The sequence below is a fragment of the Rhinoderma darwinii genome, chromosome 13, assembly GCF_050947455.1.
Source record: "Rhinoderma darwinii isolate aRhiDar2 chromosome 13, aRhiDar2.hap1, whole genome shotgun sequence".
NCBI lineage: Eukaryota > Metazoa > Chordata > Amphibia > Anura > Rhinodermatidae > Rhinoderma > Rhinoderma darwinii.
The window spans coordinates 37,035,082-37,057,172 of record NC_134699.1 but is presented as its reverse complement, the minus strand read 5'-3'; the positions used below and the strand labels follow the sequence as shown (position 1 = coordinate 37,057,172).

Below are 22,091 nucleotides of genomic sequence, written 5' to 3'. Positions count from 1 at the left end.
CAACACAAATGCAGGGTTACTGTGGTTGCAGATTGCTAAAATGCAAACAGGTTCTACCCGATTCCAATGCCGCTAAGAAACACGCGCCGCATGCAAAACAATGATGACGACCTGGCGCTATGTATTTTTCTTTCAGGTCTGAATACTATGGGTAGGGTAAAGCGGAGTTCACACAGAGCATTTGTCTGGTGTATACTCCTGGGTACAGTTTACAGCTTCTTAACAGTATCATAGCGCTATATAGGCGAATAAAACTACTAAATAGCCAGTATATTCCACAGCACTAGGCCCCTGTGCCCCTAGAAACATGATGCTGAATCAAATACATTCATTTTCACTTGGATGGAGAGAGCTGCACACATCTCCATTTGGTCCCCTCCTGTGTGCACCCTTCGCCAGCCTCCTTGGTGCAGGGCCGCCATCAGGGGGGTATTAGGGGTAGTGGTGTGAGGGGCCCGGCCAAACCTAATTGAAAGGGGGGCCCGGCAACTGCCTCGACATTCTTTTGGTAGGAAAAAACGGGCCCCTGCAATGGGGCCCGTTTTTTTCACCAAAAGAATGTCGTGAGCTGCTGCTGCTGCTGCGGGCCCCCTCCCCTCGTCATGGGGGGCCGTCAAACCGTCCGCCCGCGCGCGCGCACCCGATCGCGCGCACAATGAAACTCCCGCGCGTGCGCACTCGCGAGCGCGCATCCACGAACGCCCGCACTGGAGACCGCCCGCGCGCGCACCCGCGATCGACCGCGCGCGCACCCGCGATCGACCGCGCGCGCACCCGCGACCGGCCGCCCGCGCACCCGCGAACGAAGCGCGCGCAGCCGCGGACCCACATGGACAAAACTTACCTGGAGCCTGGCTGGAGGTGAAGGACTGGACGTCTGGACCGAAGACCTCCCCTGGAAGACATCGCCGGAAGAGGACTGGAGTGGGAGCAGCTCTTCTGACAGTGAGTAAATTATCTCAAAGTGTTGTTTATGTATGGCCCTGTTCACACAGTATTTTGCAGGCAAAAAAAAATCTGCCTCAAAATTCCTTAAAGAATTTTGAGGCAGATTTTGAGGCAGATTTTGACCTGCCCACACTATCTTGCCGCGTTTTTTTGCTGCGTTTTTTGCTCGCGGCGATTGAGGACAGCAGACAAAAAACGCAGCGAAAAATGCATTTTCTGCCTCCCATTGATTTAGATGGGAGGTCAGAGGCGGAACCGCGGCAAGAAAGGACGTGCTGCTTTTCTTTTTCTTTTTTCCGCGACTGGCTCCCATTGATTTCAGATTAAATCAATGGGAGGCGGTTTTGGAAGTTCTTTGGTGCTGATTCTGACGCAGTGTCCGAGTCAATATCAAGGCCCAAAAACTCTGTGAACTGGGCCTTATTCTTAGGGCTTATTCAGACGAACGTGTAATACGTCCGTGCAACGCGCGTGATTTTCACGCGCCTCGCACGGACCTATGTTACTCTATGGGGTCGTGCAGACTGTCAGTGATTTTCACGCAGCGTGTGTCCGTGTGTCCGCTGCGTAAAACTCACGACATGTCCGATATTTGTGCATTGTTCGCGCATCACGCACCCATTGAAGTCAATGGGTGCGTGAAAATCACGCCCAGCGCTTCCGCAGCCGTATAAACTATGTATGAAAACAGAAAAGCACCACGTGCTACAAACATACAAACAGAGTGTCATAATGATGGCGGCTGCGCGAAAATCACGCAGCCACACATCATACGCTGCTGACACACAGAGCTGTTATGAACCTTTTGCATGCGCAAAAAGCAAACGTTTTTTGCGCGTGCAAAAAGCACACGCTTGTGTAAATCCGGCCTTAGGGTAGGAACACACTAGGCATGAACACTGCGGATTTTATGCAACACATTTTATTGTGGAAAATCCGCAGCGTATTACAGTCGCAGCAGAGTGGGTGAGGTTTTAACAAATCTCATCCACACGCTGCAAAAAAAAATGGACCTGCAGTGCGGCTTTGGCTTTTTAAGCCGCAGCGTGTCAATTTATTCTGTGGAATCGCCGCTCCTCTGTTGCAGAAATGCTGCGGTTCTGCCGCAAAAATCACACAAGAGAAGAAAAAAAAGGTACTTTTTTAAATTGATAAAGTTTAGACTTGCCCCGGCCGTAGTCCTGGTGACGCGATCCTCTATTCTTAGCGCAGCCCGGCCTCCTGTCATGACGTTTCATACCATGTGACTGCTGCAGCGGTCACATGGTCTACAGTGTCATCCCAGGAGGCGGGGCTACGTTCAGAAGAGAGAGATGCGTCACCAGGACTACGGCCCTGGCAAGTCGAAACTTTTTTTTCCCTGCAGGATTCCCGCAGCGGACACGCCTCACGAAACCTGCGCCACTATTTGGTGCGGTTTTGCTGGCAGAATTCCCTGCGGCTACCGGGGTAAGCTGTGTAGTTTTACTCAGCATATCCGCCTAGTGTGTCCCTTATGATGTCGCTCCTGGAGCTGCTGCCGCTCTCTAAATAGGCAGTTGGTCCAGTAGAATTTGGAATAATTTTTTTTTGTGAACCAGCTTAAAAAAATACAAAACTTTTGTGTTAGGGCCTGTTCACATCACTGTTCGCTTCCGCTCCGGGGTTCCGTCTGAGGTTTCTGTCGGGTGAACCCCGCAACGGAAAGTGAAAGTGATAGCACAGCTTCCGTTTCCATCACCATTAGCGCAGTCGACTGCGCTATTAATTCCGTCCGAAAACCAGCCGGAATGGTGACGAACCACCGCTCCGGGGTTCCGTCTGAGGTTTCTGTCGGGTGAACCCCGCAACGGAAAGTGAAAGTGACAGCACAGCTTCCGTTTCAGTCACCATTGATCTCAATGGTGACGGAAACATCGCTAATGGTTTCCGTTCGTCACCATTCCGGCTGGTTTTCGGACGGAATTAATAGCGCAGTCGACTGCGCTAATGGTGATGGAAACGGAAGCTGTGCTATCACTTTCACTTTCCGTTGCGGGGTTCACCCGACAGAAACCTCAGAAGGAACCCCGGAGCGGAAGCGAACGGTGATGTGAACAGGCCCTAACACAAAAGTTTTGTATTTTTTTAAGCTGGTTCACAAAAAAAAATAATTCCAAATTCTACTGGACCAACTGCCTATTTAGAGAGCGGCAGCAGCTCCAGGAGCGACATCATAAGGGACACACTAGGCGGATATGCTGAGTAAAACTACACAGCTTATCCCGGGAGCCGCAGGGAATTCTGCCAGCAAAACCGCACTAAATAGTGGCGCAGGTTTGGTGAGGCGTGTCCGCTGCGGGAATCCTGCAGGGAAAAAAAAGTTTAGACTTGCCCCGGCCGTAGTTTAAGTGACGCATCTCTCTCTTCTGAACGTAGCCCCGCCTCCTGGGATGACGCTGTAGACCATGTGACCGCTGCAGCAGTCACATGGGATGAAACGTCATGACAGGAGGCGGGGCTACGCTAAGAATAGAGGATCGCGTCACCAGGACTACGGCCGGGGCAAGTCTAAACTTTTTTATAAATTTAAAAAAGTGCCTTTTTTTTTTTTTCTCATTTGTGATTTTTGCGGCAGAACCGCAGCATTTCTGCAACAGAGGAGCGGCGATTCCACAGAATACATTGACATGCGACTGCAGTCACACTGCAGGTCCATTATTTTTGCAGCGTGTGGATGAGATTTGTTCAAACCTCACCCACTCTGCTGCGACTGTGATACGCTGCGGATTTTACACAATAAAATGTGTTGCATAAAATCCGCAGCGTTCACGCCTAGTGTGTTCCTACCCTAAGGCCGGATTTACACAAGCGTGTGCTTTTTGCGCGCGCAAAAACGTGGCGTTTTGCGCTTGCAAAAGGTCCATAACAGCTCCGTGTGGCAGCAGCGTATGATGCGTGGCTGCGTGATTTTCGCGCAGCCGCCATCATTATGACACTCTGTTTGTATGTTTGTAGCACGTGGTGCTTTTCTGTTTTCATTCATAGTTTATACGGCTGCGGAAGTGCTGGGCGTGATTTTCACGCACCCATTGACTTCAATGGGTGCGTGATGCGCGAACAATGCACAAATATCGGACAGGTCGTGAGTTTTACGCAGCGGACTCGAGCTGCGTGAAAATCACTGACAGTCTGCACGGCCCCATAGAGTAACATAGGTCCGTGCGAGGCGCGTGAAAATCACACACGTTTCACGGACGTATTACACGTTCGTCTGAATAAGCCCTAACAATAAGGCCCAGTTCCCAGAGTTTTTGGGCCTTGATATTGACTTGGACACTGCGTCAGAATCAGCACCAAACAACTTCCAAAACCGCCCCCCATTGATTTAATCTGAAATCAATGGGAGCCAGTCGCGGAAAAAAGAAAAAGCAGCACGTCCTTTCTTGCCGCGGTTCTGCCTCTGACCTCCCATCGAAATCAATGGGAGGCAGAAAATGCATTTTTCGCTGCGTTTTCTGTCTGCTGTCCTCAATCGCCGCAGGCAAAAAACGCGGCAAGATAGTGTGGGCAGGTCAAAATCTGCCTCAAAATTCGGTGCGCGGTTCCAGGCGGTCGCCGGTGCGCATGCGCGGGAGTTTGCGGGTGCGCGTGATCGGTCGCACGGGCGGCGGTGTTTGACGGCCCCCATGCTACCCAGGGCCGCCATCAAGGGGGTATTAGGGGTACTGATGTGAGAGGCCCGGCCAAACCTAATTGAAAGGGGGGCCCGCAGCTCATGACATTCTTTTGGTGAAAAAAACGGGCCCCATTGCAGGGGCCTGTTTTTTTTCTACCAAAGGCAAGTCGCGGCAGTTTGCCGGGCCCCCTTTTCAATTAGGTTTGGCCGGGCCTCTCACATCAGTATCCATAATACCCCCCCTGTTGGCGGCCCTGGGTACCATGATATAGTACTGGACGGAGTACCGTTAACAGGCGGTGCCACGGTAGGGGGGCCCAGAAAATGTAGATGTAGGGGGCCCTGAAATTCCTGATGGCGGCCCTGCCTTGGTGTGCCGAACAGATGTCAAGGCAACTGCCCAAGGCCCTTGATCCCTAAGAATCCACTAGGAACAAGGCCCCAAGTAGCGTGCGGAAAGTGGAGCTGAAAAACATTCTGCTCTAATGTAATTAATCAGATGGAGCATTCATGTAAACTGAATGCTATACCCAACCCTAGAGAGAACGCCACAGCTGTTAGATAAGCTCCCAGTCCTCTATAATTCCTAAACTGCACAGATCTCCATGGTCAAGCCAAGACAAGAAGAGGAAGCTGACAGCAACCAGCTTGAGACAGGCCGACTGTGTTCAGCTATCACAGCCCACCATAGTAGATGTATGGACAAATTATTTGAATGTGGGCTATAGCTAAGCTAAAGTCTATTGTGCCTCTCTTTTTGATGCCCTGGGCATGACCACAATTTATATCCAGTATTAAAGGTTTTGATAATATAATTTTAATTCATTTTTATCAAGAGACCCATTTTTCTCTAAATTGGCTTTGGTGATGCACTTGACCAAAGATCATTTCAGGAAAGTGGAATCTGACTCTAACCACGTTTAAACGTTGTATGCATTAATATTGTCTCAGTATTATGCAGTTCTCCGATGAACAGCAGAAAGGCGATTACATGCGGACTATTGATTTAGTTAAAACATGCCACTTGGAAAAACGGAATTCGATTTCATAAATGTCTATGAGTCAAGACACTTTTTCTATAGGCAAATTAATTCATGAATGCCCGGATCAGTTAAGATCATAAACATGGTCCTATGACTACTACTTCCTGGAATTGTTTAACACATTTACAGGTATTGGGTGGAACATCACACGTCATGTGCCATTTGCCTGTGGCACACCCGGATATTTGTGTAATAATTAATAAGTTGTCAGACAGGCCTGCCATGCTCTGGGGCAGTGCTGCTATGCCAGATTATGGAGTACCATAGTGCTGACTAACTTCTTACCAACTGTTTACTCCACTCAGCCCTCAACAGTCTCAATGACAAACTGGTGGAGCCCCAGAGAAAAACAGCACTACATAAAAAACAGCTGGACTATTTTCTTCTAATTTTTAAAGGGTATGTCCAGTTTTGACCAAAGCAACTTTGTAAATACGTTGCTTTAATTATTTTGTACCGATCATAAATTACAGCATACATTACATTGCAGAGCTGCATTTACAACTCGGATAACTCTATTGGAAACCGTGAACAACCTTGTTGTCAGACACATGCCTAGCAGCTTAATTGATCATCTAATCCTGCCACTGCATTATAGAAGATCAGTACAGATATTTCACAAGCAAAAAGATGGAATATTTCAGCCCTGAATCCTGCAGAACCATGAATGCAGCTCTAGACAAAAATAGAAGTTGTAACCAAGTATCAGTACAACATAAGTAATGTAAAGTAACTATATCTGTCACACATGAAATGTGTAACAACTAAAAGCTCATAAAACCAGAAGAAAAAAAAAGTGTGCCGAATGCATAGATGCCCCACATATATAGAATTAGGAATTACGAAATGGTAACCATATATAACAAAGTGCTAGTATTTCTACTTGAAATGTAAAAGTAAATCTGACGTTAGATCAATAGCAAGTTTGCTCATTATATATGCCTTACTGATCGAGTATTATATGCTTTATTCGGACATGTTGCGTTAAATCGGGAGAGGTTGTCCTAAGAGCTTGTTAAAAATGTGTAGTGAATGGCGCTGGTGGCCTGCGATGATCTAGTCCCATGGGGACCCACAAGCAGTGAAGTGGTTGGACTGCCAAGATTTTTTACCTTTGACATCCTAATTATAACACAATCTGGTTCTTACACCCTTTATTATGTACTGACACATTCAGTTATAATTACTCTTCTAAAATGTCAGACAGCAACTGGAAAAACTATGTGTTTATCTTGCAAGGTGAGACAACAAAGTTCTGCAGCTTAGATATTATCAGACTAGATACAGAGAAACAGGTCCAGACATGTTAAAGGAACCTTGTAATGAAACAACAGATCAAAAGCTTATTTTTAATGGCCTTATAACAAGACATTCAGCAGAACTACACTATTAGCGGAAAACATTATAGGGCTCATGTGTAACAAGTTTCTATGGTGGAAAACCTCATAATTCAGAACGAAAACGGTCCTTAGGCCCGAAAAATGGCGGAAAAAACGGAAGCAGAACGCCTCCAAATATCTGCCCATTTCAATGGGAAAAACGGCATTCTGTTCCGACGGGCCGTTTTTTTAGGCGGCCATTTTGAAAAACGGCAGCGTAAAATGGATTGCAAAGAAGAAGTAGTGCAGGTCACTTCTTGGGACGTTTTTGGAGCCATTTTTCACAGATTCTATAGAAAACAGCTCCAAAAAATGGCCGTAAAAAACGCAGTGAAAATCGCGAGTGGCTTAAAAAACGTCTGAAAATCAGGAGCCTTTTTCCCTTGAAAACAGCTCTGTATTTTCAGACATTTTTGACTCAGTGTGTGAACATATCCTTATTGTTATTCCAAATGAGACTGCCACTAAGATACTGTAGACGTGTTATTCAGGGAACGTTAATAGCCGTAGCAAGGCAGGAATGCACAAGACTTTGAAAATGAAATCAATGACGTTTATAAGCCAAGACAAGGCCATTGGTATAGCCATAAAGAACATAACACGACTGAAATCAATGGCTTTTCTAATCCAGTGAATTATCACAAAAGTGTGGAAAGGTTGGGAGAATTACCAAGCATCACTGACCTTCAATTGCAGGGTCCTGGCTCATGGAAACCCAGGATTTTACCTTAGGGCATGTCTCAAATATTTTTTTTACAGTGGAATTACCCTTTAAATCTATAAAAAATATACTTGTAAAGGAATTGCCTTATCTCAACAACCATGGTCAAAACGATTCTTAGGAAACCTCAGGCGATCGGTTCTTACCGCTGGGGGAAGCTGCCACTGGCCATGCAGGGACAATGTGGTATAACATGCCAGCCAATCAAATTTAGAAGCTCACCGCTCTGCCTCACTGATAAGGGGTCCTGAGCAGGGGGTCCCCCTCTCTGATGTCCAGATGCCATAACAGATGAGACAATGCTTTGGTCGCCTTGTCGTGGCAGGTGGGCAAACACTTTTTGATGAAAATGAGAACCTCCCTATTGTAAGTAGATTTAGCAGTAATGTATATTTATTTATATTTAGTGGTTTAGGTTACATTGGTGTTCACAGTGTGCTATCGCCATTTTTTGTCTGCTCTATATTTGAAGTCACAGGTGTTCTTGCACCTGCATACACATTTTATATCATTTTGTTGGAATGTGCAGTTCAAACTTTTGTTTTGTTTATGTGATCCATATATGTGGGGTTAGTGACTGCCTCCATTTTTTGTTCTTGCACTCCTCTTATTCTGCACTGGGTGATTTTATATAGTTTAATGCTGGTTCGTACCATCCCCAGATATATATGTAGGCTTAGTCCCAGTTCTGGGTGTATGTGCAGAGTAGGTCCTCACCTTATAGAGGTTGCCTTGTCGTGGCAGGTGGGCAAACACTTTTTGATCAAAATGTGCACGAAGAACCTAAGTAGATTTAGCAGTAATACATATTTATTTAGATTTAGTGGTTTAGGTTACATTGGTGTTCACAGTGTGCGGTCGCCATTTTTTTTCTGCTGTAACAGATGAGACAACGCTTTAAAGGGGTTATCCAGGTTATTAAAATTGATGGCCTATCCTCAAGTGAATGGGACAGTGGTACAATACCTTGCATGGCCGCTAAAAATGTAACGGCTCGTGCAAGTACGAACGGAGAGTAGAACCATGAAGAGGCTGTGGCGCTTCTATGAGCACTGCGGCCTCTTCAAACCGCTGATCGACAGGGTTGCCGCCAGTCAGACCCTTACCGATCTAATATTGATGGCCTATCTTATGGATACGCCATCAATTTTAATAAGCCAAATAACCCCTTTAAATGCCATTCGATCAGTAACATCTTTTACTACTCAAACACATTGTCATATGGCCCAGGATTCTAAGAAGCCTTTTTGTTATTAGGAAAACACAAAAGAATCATAAAACACTTTAGCCATTTTTATTTCCAAAGACAGAAACAGGAACACAGCTTTGGCTGTTATATCTTACTTTGCAAGCGTTGGATTGCTAGTAAAATATAACTAGTGTAATTTCAAGTGTGAAATAATAGGGGTGAATAATGGATACTTATTTTTACTACCTGCATGAACCATATTCTAAAAATGTCATATTCAATGGAGAAATGCGAACACATTTAATTTAATCCTCATCTTGTAAGTGGAAGGAGTGAATGAATACTGCAACAATATAAAAGCTAGAGGCATAGGAAATGCTGTGTTGCCTACACATTTCTCCTTTATCAGGACAGGCTGTTCTGAACACTGGCTAAAAGACTTCACTATTGTTGCTGATAAAAGTGGCTTCTTGCTGTTATTGTGTTCCATATAATAAGAGCCTCCTTTAGACTGACCTGCATAGAATGTCTCCACCTCTGCATTTATTACATCTCCACAGTGGATCATTATGACAGAATGATGGGGTTTTGTGAAATTGAGCGTTAGCTTTATATCTGACCGGTAAAAATCAACTTCCAGCCAAAATCACATTAGATTTCTTAAATGTATTAATTTACAAGCGTAAGCTCCCAGGAAGTAAACACCATATTGAGCGGGTTCTTGCTATAGTAGCGATCGGCACAATTGACCTACATGCTATAGTCTTGTGCCTTATATGTATTAATGCCTAAATAGACAGGATTCACAAAGACAAGTAGTGGGATCATCTCAATATGTGTAATTGTGGCAGTTTCTCCTTCCATAGGTTTGCAACCAAACTTTCAGTAATATGCGCTGTTGAAATAGGTAAAAATATCGTCAAATCACGTAATCATGTAACTAAAAATACTAGCAAAAAAACAAAAATAAAACCGTATTTGCACCATGGTTCGGCACTTTTTCTGTGTGTTGGCTTCCATCAATTGGGGTATATTTTCAACAGTGTAATAAATGTAATCCAAAAAATTTTCAACACTTTGCTTTAGCATATACAATTGTGGGCTAACCAATGTATAATATTCAAGATTTAGGCTACTCGTCCCATTGCTCATATATTTTCTCTAACGGAGTAAGATTAATTAAGACATTTATTTGTCTACAGTGTCAAGTGAGGGGTCATTGGCACTACGAAATTCTCATTTAACATTGTTATTTTAACTATTTACTAATAAAGAACTTATTATTTTCAAAATTAATTGATCACACTACTTTCCCCTTTCCCTTTCCTATTACTATACATACTATATCATAATTCGGTGGTGTACACCCAGTATGAATCTTATTGCTCCAACATTATATATAAAATTGTACGAGGGTAATACCTATCAATACATATTACGAACTTGTATAGACTTTGCATTGACTGTGACTTGTATGTTTTTGTGTTATTTAAAAATCAAATAAAAAAGTATTTGACAGGTAGGGCTGTCATCACACCCTTTCAGCTGGATGCCAGGCACAGTCTACAGCTTTGCCAACTCTGGGTGATCTATACTGAAGTTTTTACGTCATATGGCAGAGGTACTTTAAAGGGGTTGTTGTGGGACAATTACCCAGGTTATGAAAGTTAGGTGGGGAATAAACCCCTGGCACCCTCGCCATTTCCGGCAAGAAAATAAGACAAGCATGCATTGCCCTACTCCTAGGAATTAAATGGGGGCTTTGGAAATAGCCGAACCCGCTTATTTAGCCATTTCCAACAGCCCCATTTACAGTGTACGCCAAGACCAAGCGTTCAGGTATTTAAAGTCAGGCATTTTTATGTGAGCATTGTGTTGGCGGTATAATTTGACCTCAAAATTCTGTAGGTTTTGAGATGATCCACGTTATAGTTAATCCTTTAGGTGCAACATTTTTAGATAAAGTATTTTGAGTAGATGGTTCTGCCTTAAGTCAAGCTCCTCCATGGTTCCAAAGAAATAATGACAATTGTAATATCAATAGTTCACCATATTAATGTTATCAGAACTGCCACTTATGCCAGTAGGAGCGATCTCATAACAACCCTGTTGGTAGCGGCGTGCTTAGTGCACAAGCATTACAGTCCCTCCCTTTCGTGTTCTTTTGTAGGACAGAAGAAGTGACCATCACCCCTGTGTGATTTTACCCCTTCTCTTGGAGACAGAGATCCTAAAGCAGTTTCATACCACCCAAGGGATTGGGTCCAACCTTGACTGGCTCTCCCACCTTCTCACTGCCCTGTCACTGAGTGAGCACCTATTACTTCTGTTCAATCCCACACTTACACTATCTTGTATGTCTCTGTAAGGAGGTGAAATATTGCTCCTACTGGGAACAACCCAAATTATTTTGTTTGTATACAATCCATAAAAGGAAACATCTGACAGATTCCCTTAAAAAACGTTTACCAGTTTGTATTTGAATAAGGGCCTGTTCACATTAGCGTTGGTTTCCATAGAGGGGTTCCGTCAGAGCTTTCCATCAGAGGAACCACTCCATTTTTTTTTACGGAATAAATAGCGCAATCGACTATGCTATTGATTCCGTAAAAAAAACCTGAACTCTTTCACAACCATTAGCAAAGTATCCGTCACCATTGAGATCAATGGTGTTTCAAACGGAAGCTATGGTTTCTGTTTGCCTTTCCGTTAAGGGGTTCTCCCGACGGAAACCTCAGACGGAACCCCTCAACGGAAACCAAGGCTGATGTGAACACAGCCTAAATATAAACAACAACTTGTTAGAGATTCATGGTCTTAATTCCTTTGATTACAATAGAAAAATAACGGTACAAAGTGTTAGGATTCATTGCAAAAATGTATCCAACAGCAGCAAACTAAATGCTATCTGACTGGTTTCCTCATCACAAGTGATTGCAGGATGATTGCATCAGAAGGTGTTTGTACCTTGCCACATAACACTATAACCAACATGAAAGTTCAGTGAAGTTTGTACTAAACAACCTGCAAAGCCAATGTCTATGACAACAGTAACTAAACTAAACAAATCAATATCACTGTGTTCTGGAGAGACAATTGCTGCTGCTAAAGTAAACTATAGGTAGCATGTTGTATTCTTAATTCAGTATCAAAGAATAGATCCAATCCAAGGCACTAAAAAGCCTCACCATGCCACACTCACAAGAGTCCAGGAAACTGAGATTTGGGGAGTCAAGCTGCTATGGTTATTCCAGTGTCTGCTTGTGACATGGAGGTAAAGCCCCATTTCCATCACATTATTGCCCTACGTTTACGCTCTCGACGTGCACAAAAGCCATGCTCATAGGGTTTTATTGTACCGACTGAGACCAAAATAATGTCTTTTTGGTCTGCATCGGTTTGGTATACATTGGTATACCATTTTTTTTTACAGATGGAATAGCGTAGATTACGCTATTCCATCCTGAGGGATCCCACAAAAAAAAGTACACCACACGGTATATGGTTTTTAACATGGGGGCCTAAGTGTGGCAGTTGCCACTGTATGGCATCCATCACATGTATACGTCAAAGGTATACCTTGGGGAGCTCCCGACATCACTGTCCATATATGGACAGTGATGTCAAGGGCTTCTTTAGAGCCGGAATTCCCAGCCAGAACGTTGTGGACGCTCTGGCCGGGGCCTCTGGCTTTGCAAAGCTCCTGACATCACTAGTAGATGCTCTGCCCCGGGACTCCGGCCCTGGGAAAGCTCCTGACCTCACTGTCCATATAAGGGCAGTGACTTCAGGAGTTTTGCCAGGGCCAGTCTCCAGGGGACGTATTCTAATGTATGCTATACAGTGGGATACGTTTTGCCCTTTCGCCAGAAGTATACGTCGGGAGTCTTCCCAACGTGTACCTCTGACAGAAGGCCAAAACGTGAAGTGAATGCGGCCCAACACTGTCGTCACCCATGGATCTCTTAACCTGCATGCCCTTGTTGTCTTAATATAGGGGAAAAAAATATCACTTTGGACCACTTTGTTCCCTCCATGTCACAGGCACGCGTGGTGACAACTATAGCAGCTATTCAATGTGAGGATCCCATCAAACTAAACATATCTGAGCTTCCTGGACTCCTGTTAGTGTAACATGAAAGGTATATTGGCATTAACTGCAGTGACATCTGAAATTACAGGTTTCGAGTGTAGTTAGGCTTCAAAGGGCTAATCGATGTTGGACGATTCATTTTTGTTAGAAGGGTCTTAAAGACGATAAGCTGATCAAGGGAATTCCCACTTCTGGATCTCCTCAAGGGTCAGCTATATTTTGTTTGGGAACCTGGCAGCATATGCGCAATACCCCTGCAGTGTAACTGTAGACAAAGAGGCATTATACAGTGCCCATGTAAATTAGTTGCCGTTCTGTGTAATGCGCAGACATGGTGGGTGTCACGAACTGTGGGTGTGTGGATAAAATGGGCCGTACCACCGTAGTGGGATGGCAGCTGGCCAAACTACAGTGTACCAAGTCAATATATATAGTCCAAGCACAAGGGTACCTGTAATAGTCCAGACAGTAGCAACAGCTAGGCACAGATGGGATCTTAACAGCAGGTGATGCAGACGAGACAGATGGCACCAGACATGCTGTAACATAGCAGACGTGGCCGATGGCAGAACTCGACTCCAACACTATAGCGGGCACAGGAACAACTACAACATGGGGTACAGGGTGCAGGTAGCAGGGCACGGGAACAGGATAACACTAAGGGACCATTTGCAAGACTAACAGAGGAATACGAAATACACTCAGGCAAGGAGTAAAAGGGCAGAGCCCTTCTTATAGTGATCATGGGCTACTTACTGATGATTTACATGTGCACGCACAGGGCCTTTAAGGCCGGGCGCGAGCGTGTGCGTGAACCCTACGGGACACAGCAGAGTGGAGTGAAAGTGAGCGCTGGCGTCTCCTGGGGAGGAGATGCAGACCAGCGCTCACAAGTCCATGGCTGCGGCCGTCGAGGGGTGAGTAATCCCGACGGTCCGCGGCCGTGGTTGTAACAGTAGGTCTTGCAGAGCAACAGCTGCTCACCACTCTGACTATAGAGGGGGACCCCCTTCTACTAACGCAGTATTGCAAAATAAGGCATTTGCAAATAGGTTTTATAAAATCAGACAACTTCTAACTAAATCGGGAATTAAAATATACAGCAAAGCAAAAATATGAACAACACCACATTATGCAATACTCTAACATATAGCGCATACCATTTACAAGTGGGAATTATGAGAGTTATTGAAGGTGCAGATGCAGGGAGCTTGATTTTCCTCTGCATGCAACCTCATTACATCTAATCCATCCTGCTTCTCAATGGGATGATTCAGGTAGTTATATGTTAGGAAATTACGATAGATGAAAAAGCAAAGATTCAATAAAGGAAAACCCTTGACTGTATAGAAAAAACTAAAACAGTAATTATTTATTGTACCATAGGAGGGCACTAGAGGCTAAATCTTCTGCTTCCTGCACCGCCTCTTCCATGTTAACAATATGTTCAATGTGTTAATAAATGTGCAATATTAAAACAATATTATGATACATGTTTAACTCCTCTACATATATAATATTTATATTAATAATAATAATAGTAATAATAATAATAATCATCACGACGGCAAAAGTCATCTCCGTCTAAGTGTTATATTATTCAAAGTGTCCTGGCAGTTATACATGGTACAGATGTAACATCCATCTCTCTTCTCTTCATACAGGTATATAATCCATTCCAATCCTGCATTAACTACATCTCTGCTGTACCTGCATTTCAAAACGCTGAAACTGTTATTTTATGGTATGTAACTCTGCTTTCCTGTCTTCCTATATAGTCTAATGTTATCTCTAACTTTTGTCAAAGTGTTTGATCGTCGTTATGTTTTATGATCATCCAGAACAGCTAGTCTGTTTGTTTATCTCTGCATCGCTTTTCACCTCATGTGTCTAGTTGATTTGATGAATAGCAGAACGAGCTTAATTAGGCCTGGATCTGAGCATCTACTCCCCTATAAATTTAGATGTAGTATATGGGGAAGGCACTCGTGCATGGGGGGCACGAAGGCAGAAGTCATCTCTGTCTAAGTGTCATATTGTCACTATTCACTTTCCTCAGTCACCATAACTCATCTCATACCACTACTCAACATAAAAATCACTCTCATAAATCACATAACCATCTACGGTCTCTCTCCATTCTCCTGCTACTCGCTGCAGGGGACATCTCTCCCAACCCTGGTCCTCCCTTTTCTTCTGCCAAGCTCAACCACTTACCTGCCACACATAGAAACCTTGCATATATTCTTACCATTCCTTGTATGTCTTCTCCTGCCTCTTAACTGTGCTCTTTGGAATTCTCAGTCCGTGTACAACAAACTCACCTTTATTCATGACTTATTCCTTTCTAACTTTCTCAACCTTCTGGCTCTTACAAAAACATGGCTACACCTGTCTGACACGGCTTCCCCTGCTGCTCTATCTTATGGTGGTCTCCACTTCTCTCATGCCCCGAGACCTGAGAACAGGCAGGGTGGAGTAGTAGGCATACTTCTTTACCCACACTGTACTTTTCAGGTCATTCCCCGCTCCCCTCACTCACATTTCCCTCTTTTGAAGTCCACACCCTCAGACTCTTTCACCCTTTTCCCCTCCGAGTGAGAGTTGTCTACCGCCCCCCTGGCTCACCCCGCCAATTCCTGGATCATTTTGCTGCCTGGCTTCCACAATGTCTATCCTCTGAAACACCCACTCTCATCATTGGTGACTTCAACATCCCCATTGATAACCCAATCTCCCCATCTGCCTCCCAGTTTCTATCTTTAATCTCGTCCCTAGGTCTGTCACGACTTATTAACTCTCCTACACATGAAGACGGGCATTCACTTGACCTGGTCTTCTTCCATCTCTGCTCAGTTTCTGACTTTATTAACTCTCCTGTCCCGCTCTCTGACCACAACCTTCTCTCATTTACTATCAAATATTCTCTGCCTCCTCAAGTCATGCCTACGTATCAGACATACAGAAATCTACATGCCATTAACACTCAGAAACTCATAGACAGTCTACAGTCCTCATTGTCCCCTATCTCTTCCTTCTCCTGTCCCAATCTGGCTGCCAAACTTTACAATAACACTCTCAAAAATGCATTGGATGAAGCACCCCCCCCCTACACTCCGAACCACCCGACAAAGACGACGACAACCCTGGTACACGCCTCAATCCCGCTTTCTTCAGCGGTGCTTGAGTTGTGCCGAACGACTGTGGCTGCAGACTTCCTCCATTACAAATTTATGCTCAAAACTTACAACTCTGCCCTTCACCACGCCAAACAAGACTATTTCACTTCTCTCATCTCCATACTATCTAATAATCCAAAACGCCTCTGATATTTTTCACTCCCTCCTTAGTCCTAATCAGATCTCAGTGCTGAAGACCTGGCCACTTATTTTAAAGTTAAAATTGACAACATCCGGCATATTATCATCTCCCAGTCCCCTAGTAACATCGATCCCCTTCCCTCCCGCACTCCCTCTTCTTCACTTTCAGCATTTGACCCAATAACAGAAGAAGTCTCTAGGCTCCTCTCTTCTTCTCGTCCTACTACCTGCCCTAGTGACCCTATCCCCTCACACCTCCTCCAGTCCCTCTCCCCAGCTGTCACTAGTCACCTGACTAAAATATTTAACCTCTCTCTTTCCTCCGGTATCTTTCCCTCCTCTTTTAAACATGCCATTATAAACCCATTACTGAAAAAAACAACTCTTGACCCATCCAGCGCTGCCAACTACCGACCAGTCTCTAATCTGCCCTTTATCTCCAAACTCCTGGAACGCTTGGTCTACTCTCGCCTTATCCGCTATCTCTCTGCTAACTCCATTCTTGACCCCTTACAATCTGGTTTCCGCACTCTACACTCCACAGAAACTGCCCTTACTAAAGTCTCAAATGATCTCTTGGCGGCTAAATCGGACGGTAAATCCTCTCTCCTGATTCATCTGGATCTCTCTGCAGCCTTTGACACTGTAGACCACAAACTCCTACTTAACATGCTCCACTCTATTGGCCTCAAGGACGCTGCTCTCTCTTGGTTTTCCTCCTATCTCTCTGACCGCTGGTTCAGTGGGTCATTTGCTGGTTCTACTTCTTCTCCTCTTCCTCTTGCTATCGGGGTTCCTCAGGGATCAGTTCTAGGTCCGCTCCTCTTTTCTCTCTACACAGCCCCTATTGGACAAACCATCAGTAGATTTGGCTTCCAGTACCATCTCTACGCTGATGACACCCAATTATATGCCTCTTCCCATGACATCACCCCTGCTCTAATACAAAACCCCAGTGATTGTCTGTCCGCTGTCTCTACCATCATGTCCTCTCTGAAACTGAATCTTTCTAAAACTGAGCTCCTTGTGTTCCCACCATCTACTAACCTCCCTAAACCTGATGTCTCCATCTCTGTGTGTGACACTATCATAACTCCTAAGCAGCACGCCCGCTGTCTCGGGGTTATTCTTGACTCAGAGCTTTCCTTTACTCCTCACATTCAATCACTTTCACGCTCTTGTCATTTTCTCCTCAAAAACATCTCCAGAATCCGCCCTTTTCTTACGGAGGAAACCGCCAAAACTCTCATTGTTGCTCTGATTCACTCTGGTCTTGACTACAGTAACTTATTACTAGTCGGTCTTCCCCTCACTAAAGTCTCCCCTCTCCAATCTATCCTTAATGCAGCAGCCAGGCTCATATTTATGACTAACTGCTACACCAGCGCCTCTAATCTGTGCCAGTCACTGCACTGGTTGCCCATCCCCTTCAGAATAAAATTCAAACTTATTACTCTCGCCCACAAAGCTCTCCACAGTGCTGCACCTCCTTACATCTCCTCCCTCATCTCTGTCTACCACCCTACTCGCGCTCTACGTTTTGCTAACGACCTTAGATTAAAATCCTCCATAATCCGAACCTCCCACTCCCGTCTCCAAGATTTTTCTCGTGCTGCACCAGTCCTCTGGAATTCGCTACCCCAGACAATCAGATTAATTCCCAATATCCACAGTTTTAAATGTGCCCTGAAAACACATCTATTTAGACAGGCCTATAACATTACCTAATCTGACTACTTTCCATGGCCCCCCTTTTAGATTAGTCATCAGAATAAGATTCCCTCACACTCCTTCTCTTCATGTCCGTCATACACGGATACTGGCTGGTGACCGGCTCATGCAGCTTTATGTTACCACCCCATGTGTATAAAAATGGCCGGACCATTGTACAGAACAAACACTGTTACACTTTGTGTCTCCTTTATTTCCTCATAGAGTGTAAGCTCTTGCGAGCAGGGTCCTCACTCCTCTGGTTTGAATTGTAAATTAACTTTGTCACTATGCAATGTCTGATATAGTTGGTTTCATGTTCCCTCTAAATTGTAAAATGTTGCGTAATATGTTGCCGTAACATACGTTCCAGAGTAACTACCAGTGGAGCAGCCGTAACGGCAGCTAGCGGCGCCACCGGGCATGCGGGGCCATGTCGGCGGCCGGTACAAGCCCTCTCATGCCGCGGGTCCCATAGCAGCCGCTACGGCGGATTCACCGGTAGTTACTCTGGAACGTATGTTTTTGGTTATTGTACTCTGTTACAATTTCAAGCATCTTTATTGCTATGCTCGCACAATTGCATTTCTACATACAGCAGGAAAATATTATTAGTAAGAAATAAATCTAATGTACAACCAAAAAATAGAGCAATTGCACATAGCAGCCAAATAGAATTCAGCTTTATTTCTCCCTGTGCAGGTAAAAAAAAAAAAATATCATCAGATGAGACCCATTGTGTGGAACCAAAGCTTCATGCAAATAAACGTCCACATCCTGCATTTTAATATTTAAGTCACTAAGGATGTGGTTGGAAATTAGGATCCACACAATATCCCTATGACATTGCATGTGCATAAGGACAGAAGCCTTATCATGAGAAGACATGCTACAGACACTGGACAGCATGCGTGATTCCAGTCCTTACAACATGTAGCACAAGCAACGTGTGCGGAGCGTGTGGATGTGTGCAGGCTGGCGAGATGCACTCTAGCACAGAACAAGAAGGTGAACGAGTGCAACCATCATAAATACATATCAAATACACTACGATAATGTAATAACAATATAGTTCATCAATGAGAAAACCTGATTACACGTGCATGAAAAATTGAAGATCTCCAATACATACACATAAATTCAGCTTTTTACTTATTCTGTTTAAACAAACAATACAGCCACTCTGCAATATCTTATTGGCGATCGGTTCTCCTTTTAGCTCAGCTTATAATGGCGCTCTGCATCAGTCAGGTATGATTTTATACAAAAATTAGTGGTCATTGTAACGTTCCCAGTTTCTGTGGAAACGAGAGTACTTCAAATCTAGTTCAGCAACTCCATATTCCTGATCAGTCAAAGTCAAAGACTTGCACTTCATCATTCCAGGCACTAGAACAAAACATGTGCAAAAGCCTTCCAGTCTCTTTTAGGCAGGAATCACATAGGCAGTTTTTAAAAGCAGCTTTTTGAGTCAAACACAGGAGGGGATCCGAAAATAAAGAAAAGATTCTTGTGTTTGGCTAAAATATACTGCAAAAAAACGGCATGTGTGATTCCAGCATGACATAGTAATACATAACACTTTAGAACTTGAGAACATAAATCATATACAGTATAAATGGAATGGTTAAAGGAAAACCATTACGTTGAAAATGCAGTACAATTCACAGGCAGCATGTTGAAGAGCAGGAGGAGCTGAGCAGATTGATATAAAGGTTAGTGGGAAAAGCTCCAGTATAACATATCATTTATCATTCTAAATGCCTGTTCTTTCCATGCTTATGAGTCCAGTGGGTGGTGCTACTCAACGAGTCAGTCTTCCCTGTATGAGTGTGCATACAGATACAGCTGTCAATCACTGAGTAGGACCGCCCACATGACAAACTCAGAATGAGCAGAGGTTTAGATTAGAAAATGACATGTTATACTGAAGCCTTTCCTACAAACCTTTATATCAATCTGCTCAGCTTCCCCTGCTCTATAACATGCTGCCTACAGAGTGTACTGCATTTTCAACATGACCAGTTCCCTTTAAGGCTCCGTTCAAACATTCAGGATTTGACACTGATTTTGGAGCGGATGGCGCACAGAAATACACATCAAATTTGACAACAATCCCCATCATTAGGATACTTATTCCTGCACATCCTGCAGGGTCAGGCCGGCAGATTTCCACATGGGGATTAGCCCGATTTAATGGAGCACATCATCGTGCGGATCCGCGGCACATTAAGCTAGGATTACATAGGCAACATCCATGCAATAACATGTAGACTCTTGATGAGGATACATCATGCTGCATCTACACTACACGGTCAAAAGTATGTGAACACCGGACCATAACACCTTTATAAAAGTTTATTGAATATTGCATTCCAAAGCCATTCTATAACAGCCACTACTCTTCTGGGAAGGCTTTCCACAAGAATGTGTGTGTGAGAGTGTGTCTGTGGGAATTTGTGCCCATTCAGCCAAAAGAGAATTGTGAGGTCAGACACGGCTGTTGGACGATAAGGTCTGGCTCACAATCAGCATTCCTAAGGTGTTAGACGGGGTTGAGGTCAGCCACTCGAGTTTCTAAACACCAAAATTTTCAAACTATTTCTTTGGGGACCTTGGTTTGTGCACTGGGGTACAGTCATACTGGAACAGGAAAGGGCCTTCCATAAACGGTTCCCACAAACTTAGAAGCATACAAAAATGTCTTTGTATGCTGGAGCATCAACATTACTCTTCACTAGAAATAAAGGGCATAGGCCAACCCCAAAAAAGCAGCCCGAGACCATTATCAGTCCTCCACCAAATTTTACAGTAGGCACTATGCATAGGTAGGGTTCTCCTGGCATCTGCCAAACCCAAATTCCTATATCATACTGTCAAATAGCAAAAAGTGATTCATCACTCCAGAGAACAAGGTTCCAGTGTTGGCATGCTTTACACCACTCCATCCAACGCTTGGCATTGTGCGTGATCTTAGCTACTCGACCATGAGAACCCATTTCACATAGCTCCTGATGCACAGATCTGAGTGACGTAACACAGGATAGGCGATTTGTATGTGCCATGCGGTTCAGCACTTGATGGCCAAAATCTATGAGTTTGAGTGGTCTACCTCTTTGTGTCTGAGCTGTACTTACTCTTAGATGCTTCTAATTCACACTGAAAGCATTTACAGTTGACGTGGCAGATCTAGCAGATGAGAAATTTCACGAACGAACTTGTGGCAAAATTGCCACGTTTATAGTCACGGAGTATGACCCATACTAATAGCTATGTTTGTCTATGGAGATTGCATGGCTGTGTGCTTGATTGTATGCACTGTTTGCAATGACTGCGGCTGAAAAACCTGTACTCAATAATTAGGAGGGGGGTCCATATCCATAAGATAGGCCATCAATGTGTGATTGGTGGAGGTCCAACCCTAGAGACCCTCACAGATCAGTTGATTAAAGGGGCCGCGGCACCTTTTTGAAGCTAGTCGTGGAATGGATTTTCTCTGTTTGGTCTTTTTGTTTCACCTAGAGTTAAGCTGGTGATATAAAGTTCATTTGATTAAAATTGTCCCAACTCACCAATTTTGGCAATCTAATGTATAAGGTGGTAGCCTGACAAGCCAAGGTGAGCCATTGGGAGAGATATCTGGTGTGTATGACTGCCTTTAAGTTACAATAAAGGTGTGTGGCAGACTCCTAACTACATTTGTTCCATTGAAATAACATGCATGTTCAACTCCGGGTCAACAAAAGTCTCACAACTGATCAGTCAACACACAACTACTTTATGTCTCTGGCCGAATTTATCCACCTTTCAGGACAGATAGCCCCCCAAGCCTAAGCAGTAAGAGACATAGCATTGAAAATAAAAAAGTACCAGTAAGGATCAGTTCACATCAGCGTCACCCTTCCTTTGATGGGTTTCGCTAGACCTTTCTGTTGGAGGAACCCAACAACGGAAAGACAAATGGAAACCATAGTTTCTATTTGCATTACCATTGATTTCAGTGGTAATGTTTCCATTGCAAATGGTTTCCGTTTGTTTCCGTACCATAAGG

The 22,091-nt window shown here is 44.2% G+C and overlaps 2 protein-coding genes across 6 annotated transcripts in view; one reads left to right on the top strand and one right to left on the bottom strand.

Moving 5' to 3' along the window:
- TP53INP2 (tumor protein p53 inducible nuclear protein 2) overlaps nucleotides 1–22,091 on the bottom strand; it is a 106,374-nt gene that overhangs the window by 38,795 nt on the left and 45,488 nt on the right. Inside the window, exon 1 of one of the 4 annotated variants that reach the window (XM_075846012.1) lies at nucleotides 845–867. The exons of the other annotated variants lie outside the window; for them this stretch is intronic. The gene's annotated coding sequence lies outside the window, so the exon portion shown is untranslated. Of the gene's footprint in view, nucleotides 1–844; nucleotides 868–22,091 lie in introns of those variants that run through there. 4 annotated transcript variants of the gene reach the window in all.
- PIGU (phosphatidylinositol glycan anchor biosynthesis class U) overlaps nucleotides 843–22,091 on the top strand; it is a 79,168-nt gene continuing 57,919 nt past the window's right edge. Inside the window, exons 1-2 of one of the 2 annotated variants that reach the window (XM_075846002.1) lie at nucleotides 843–945; nucleotides 14,675–14,754. The gene's annotated coding sequence lies outside the window, so the exon portion shown is untranslated. Of the gene's footprint in view, nucleotides 946–14,674; nucleotides 14,755–18,885; nucleotides 19,049–22,091 lie in introns of those variants that run through there. The other variant, XM_075846003.1, reaches the window with a different exon arrangement.